This window comes from Natator depressus, chromosome 2 (genome assembly GCF_965152275.1).
Source record: "Natator depressus isolate rNatDep1 chromosome 2, rNatDep2.hap1, whole genome shotgun sequence".
In the NCBI taxonomy this organism is placed as follows: domain Eukaryota; kingdom Metazoa; phylum Chordata; order Testudines; family Cheloniidae; genus Natator; species Natator depressus.
Window position 1 is genome coordinate 251219175 of NC_134235.1, and position 6090 is coordinate 251225264.

Sequence of the window (6090 nt, forward strand, 5' to 3'; positions counted from 1 at the left end):
ATAGTTCACTGCTCTGAGTAGACAGTGCCATGAAGGAAAATTGCTAGTTAGCACCAGGTCTGGTGTCCATTTACTGGGACACCCAATGGTAGTCTTGGCCTGTATCCAATCCAATTGAAACAGGATCAAGTACTCATAGCAGTCCTGGCTCTGCAGTCCCATGGTGGACCCCAGTACTATCAGGCAGAGGTCTCGCTGACATATCTTGGGATCCAAACTATGTGGTTCTTTGTGTCCCCTCCCCAGCCCAGGGGTTGCATCCCCGAAACTGTTGTTTCTGCCTTAATTCAACACTGTATCCACCTGTTACCTCTAAAGGAGATGGACAAGAGTCTCACTGGAGCACATCTTAATTTGATTATCCAGCTTTCTTGCATACAAGAATCATCTGTGAAATACTCAGTGTTGAGAAGCTGCCTTTGCTGTGAATGGGGAAGTTCACACCTCTCCCCAGAGCTATTGTTTCAGACGTAAACACATCAAGGCATTATGTATATGGTGCCTTTTGACTTTGAAGATTTTCTTTACAACCATATAGAGTGGAGAATTGCACTGAGGGAACTTCAAAGCAGTATAGCCTTCTAGACTAGATTGTTTTGAAAATTTTGTGCTTAATTCTTTTCAAAATGAAATCTTAATTTTGGAGCTAAAATGTCAGTCATTTGGGAAAAGTATCTGATCTGGCCTAGTCCATCCGAGGAAGTGAGCTGTAGCTCATGAAAGCCTGTGCTCTAATAAATTTGTTAGTCTCTAAGGTGCCACAAGTCCTCCTGTTCTTTTTGCAACCATTTCAATTCACAGTCAATTAAAGAGCCAAGAGGTGTGACTGACACTCTTCCGCTCCTGTCCCAGATCAGATTTAGAAGTTAATATTTCTGCATTCTGTTACCTTGAGCCGCACAGCTCAGCACATCCATTGGATCCAGGACGTCCAGTATCCTGATTCCAGCTCTGCACACTATGTAATCTTGGGCAAATAATTAAGGTAAACGTTTTAAAAAATGTCCACTAATTTTGGATGCCTACCCTGACATTCTTGATTTTTCAGAACTGCTGTGAACCTGCAGTTCCATTGACTTTGAAAATCGGGTTGAGGACCCGAACGTGGAGGCACCCAAAGTCAAAGTCTACTTCAGAAAACGTAGACCTTGCTTCCTGTTCCTCAGTTCTCTCCATGCCCTGAGCCCCTGTCTGTAAAATAAAGATGACAGTTACCTACCTCACAGGAATCTAGTGAGGGTTAGTGTATAGCACTGTGAGAGCGCAAATGTCATACAGGCAATATTTATACATTCTGAGGCCAGAAGGGACTGTTCTGATCATCTAGTCCAGTGGTTCTCAAACTGTGGGTCAGGACCCTGTTTTAATTGGGTCACCAGGGCTGGCGTTTAGACTTGCTGGGGTTTGGGGCCAAAGCCTGAGCCCTGCTGCCCGCAGCCGATGCTGAAGCCCGAGCTGCGCCACTCAGAGCCGAAGCCCAAAGGCTTCAGCCTGGGAGAGTGGGGCTCAGGCTTCGGCTTTGTCCAGCAAGACTCAGGTTAAAGGCCCCCAGCCTGGGGCTGAAGCCCTTGGGCTTTCATCCGCCCCCCTCCCACCCCGCCCAGAGTGGCGCAGTTTGGGCTTGGGCTTGGGCTCAAACTTTGGCCCCCCACTCCTGCGGTCATGTAGCAATTTTTGTTGTCAGAAGGGGGTCGCGGTGCAATGAAGTTTGAGAACACCTAATCTAGTCTGACCTCCTGCATAACACAGGCCAGAGAACTTCCCCAAAGTAATTCCTAGAGCAGATCTTTTAGAAAAACCACCCAATCTTGGTTTAAAAATTGTCAGTGATGGAGAATCAACCACAGCCCTTGGTAAACGGTTCCAATGGTTAATTACTCTCACCATTATAAATGTACGCCTTGTCTCCAGTCTGAATTTGTCTAGTTTCCACTTCCAGCCATTGGATCATGTTATACCTTTCTCTCCTAGAGAGCACATTATTAAATATTTGTTCCTCCTGTAGGTACTTATAGACCTTATAGACTTAATAACCTCTCTGCCCCTACTCAAGATTCCCATTTATGCACCTCAGGATCACATTAGTTCTTTTGGCCACAGCATCATACTGGGAGCTTGTGTTTAGCTGATTAACCACCACGACCCCCAAATGTTTGCTGCTTCCCAGGATAGAGCCCCCCATCCTGTATATATGGCCTACTGTGTTTGTCCCAGATGTATACATTTACATTCAGCCATATTAAAGTGCATATTGTTTGCTTGCACCCAGTCTACCACATGATGGGTGAGGTTATATATTTTAGTGCACTGGATGAGATATACCACATGTTGTGATGGGCCTGGGTAGGACCCATAGATTTTGAAATATGTGTAATGGAGGAGTGGGGGGAGGGGGGAAATTGACCATCATAGCAGTGGAGTTATGGCTGCAGGTTGCATCGGGTTATTCTGGCAGGGTCTGATGCTGCTTTGAGTTGGTGTGTCCTGGTCTGTGGGGAGCTTGCATCTGATGATGAGCTTCACAAACTTGGAGGGTTGTTTGAAGGCCAGAAGAGGGAATTTGGGAAAGATTTCTTTCAGGATGTGGTTCCCGTCAAGCATGGGTTGTAATTATTGGCTGTAACTCCGTAGGGGTTCCAGGGTGGCGTGGCAGGTGACAACTAGGGGTTCACCAAATAACCGCCTTCACCTAACAAGGACACCCCACCAGAGAAGTAGCTCACACATGGAATGGGCCACCCTAATTCCCTGAGAGAACCAGCTTCAGTACAGAAAAAAACAAACCACTGACCGCACACCCCAGTTGTCATTTTGAATGGTTTCTTGCACTATGTATTTACAATCTGTTCCACTACAGATGTTGCTGTGACAAGTACTTTTCCCAGACCTGAAGAGGAGCTCTGTATCAGCTTGAAAGCTTGTCTTTTTTACCAACAGAAGTTGGTCCAATAAAATACACCCTTCCAACCCTTTGTCTTTCTCATATAGACAATATGTATTTATATAGCTAAACTGATAGTATGCAAATTACTGTTCATTCTGATCAGTAATGTACGTGAGTCTTCCTGAATATGACGGCTTACAGCACTTGATCTTCAAAGGAACGATTTCCTTGAGGTTTCATTTACCATGTTTGGACACAGCTGGGATTAATATTTCCTCACAGGAAATCGTCATGAATGCAGGCTTTCCTGTGCAGGGCTTGGGTCGAGGGGTAGTGAGGCTGGGTTGTACACAGGTTCCTCACTTCCTCCCACTTTGAGACCCACCCCAGACCTCTGGCCGCCTCCCTATCTACTCTGCAGCTTCTGAGGCTCTGATGATACCATGTGCAGAGGGAGGTTTCCCCTACATCAGTGTCTGTGGCTTTGAGTTACTGGGCCCATGCTGTGTCCATTCAAATCTCAGCACTCAAAGGGGAGCCTCAACGCTTAGGAGAATTTAATGTAGTGACACCAGGACAAGTAAAGTTGCAGGTATACTGAGAAGACGTGTTCATGAAATTAAAGCTACAGGGCCTAATTTATCATTGCAGCCAGACTGAGTTTGGCACTGGGTTTGGGGTGGGAGGAAGGGACACCCTGGCTTCAGGCAAAATTAGAACTGCCTCAGGAGCTGTTATTTAATTCTGCAACCAGAAGATTGCAGTCCAACAACAGCCGGAGAACAGTAGCTCTCCACAGCAACCCTCCCTTCCTCCCAGGATTCAACATTCTTACCATGCTGACTATGCTGAGGGTTACTGGGAGAGTTGGCCCAAAGCTAGCTATGCTGGCTGTATGCCATGCTTGTATTCTTCTAATGCCAGGGGGATGCCCTGTTGACCAGTTATGGCAAATTGAAGGGACTTGGTAGAAAGTGGTAATCACAGATCTGGCTCAGCGGAGAAGGGTGCCAAAATAAGGAAACTAAGTTAGGGGAGATAACGGGTGTGAATGATTTGGGTCCAGACGCACAGTTCCAAGTTGCTACTATTCATATTCCTGCAGACTCCATTCTAATCAATGCAGAGCAATCTGTTTTTCAAAATATAAAAGTTCACTAAGTACTTTCAGAATTAACAAGTTAGGAGAATTTGGTTCTACTTTGTAACATTTTTATGTGCATAGCACTAAACCAGATTTTAAATGTTAAAAGCCCTTATCAGCCTTTTTTATCTCCTTTTCTCTTATCGCCCATGTGCTACTGGATGGTGTAGTTACTGATTTCCAAATGAAGATACAGGAGAAAAAGAAACCCTTGGTCAATCACATGTTTGGCAAAGGTGCCAGCTGCCACCCCTGCTCAAACCAGTCACTTTTCAAGTTCAGACAAAACGAGTACTTAGCCTTGGTAATGCACTGTGTAACCTGGACAAATTGTGCTGGTTTTGCCCATGAGTTTTCTGTGCCTGTACCCCTTCCTCCCCTACCACATCTGAAACAAAAGTAGAACAGAGCCTCAAGTTGTGTCTTTCCTTGTAAAACTTATGTTTAAATAATTGATCAATAAGCTATGTGTAGCTTGCATTCTAGTGCAGTCTGTTACACTGTTTTATTCAACCAAGATGTTCATGGGGAGTGGGTCCTGAAGTTGCCAGAGTGGTGGGAGAAATGTGTGCAAACAAGGCCACGTCTACCCGACAGAGTTCGGTTGACATAAGTGATATATCCGTTTGCAGTGTTGTTGTAGCCTGTTGGTCCCAGCATGTGACAGAGACAAGTTAGATGACGTAACATATTTTATTGGACCATGTGTACAGCTGGCGGCTTTCTGTATATTCCCTCAGATACGTGCACACCTGGCTGCTTGTGTTGGTGCAGTGTGTATTCCCCATGAGTGGTTGCGTTGATGGAAACTGGTGTACCACAGATAGGTATCCCAATGAGCCCCTTGCTGCTGTCTGGCTCAGTCAGTACCTTATGGGACATCTTTGTGAAATACAGCAATTCACCCTGGGATTTCTGGGAACTAGGGATCAGTTCCCCTCAATGCCGTTTTCTCCATCCCACAATGCTTTTCCCATCCTGTATTTTTTGTGCTGGTTTTAAAACTCCCACAGTCCTGTGAACCGCTTTTCGGCCTCTGCCATTGCTCTGGCAGCTGTGTGGACCCTGCAGAGCTCAGCACGATTCTAATGACCATTGCTAACATGGGAAGTATGATTCTCCTGTATTTGCAGAACTTGGACTGCTCAGGGAGGCCTTAAAAGACATTTTAACCATCAGCCACAGTAGTGTTATGTGCTGCTTTTATGAACTAGTGAATCTTCATGTATATGGAGCTTAATTATGGATGGGGTATGACTCCCATTATGAATTCTGTAATGCAGCAGTTATGCTTGGTGTAAACTACTGTAATAAACTAATTCTGAGTTTCCAAAAATAGAACTTTATTGTAAGCAAAGAAAGAGGAAATAAAGCTAAAGAACAAATATACACGTTAAAACTATTTTAGCAGCACTGTAAAAGGGTGAGCCGTACTGTAAAAACACAAGTAAACAATAAATGCTTATGTTTATGTTTTAAAAATCATGCCAGTGTTTCAGACCTGGTACAAAACACGTTGTTCATTGTGGTTGCTCCTGTGGTTTTTGCAGGTCTGTGTATGTATAGCTACAGTTCTCCTTGCTTTTCCCCACTGCATGGAGTGGTTGGGGTAGGGGGTTTGCACCATGCTGCCCCCTGCTATGTGTAGGGAGCAGTGACCGTGGAGTTTTTCATGGCTTGGACAGGCTGCTGTGCCTCTGTGTAGGTGGGTCAATAAATGTGCCTTAGCACTGAGATTGTTGCCTGAGTGAACCCAGGATGTCCTGATGAACTGCCCGATGTGCCTTTCAGTCCTCTCTTGTAGCAACCACTCTGTCCATTTTCAGTCCTTCTCCCTGGTCACGGTCAGATAGCCCCTCCAAGCCCTGTGTTCCCAGTCAGTGGCTGTAAAAGCCTGGAGGACAGCGCAGAAAAAACATATCCTCCCTAGTCTGCTTCTTTCTCCTCTTGACTGGGGGCAAATGTTCAGCAGGCATGGAGGGGGCACCTCTCCGGGCCACCACACCAGGTTGCTGATTAAAACAGACAGATCCACCATTAGATTTACAGTCACAACGGAAAG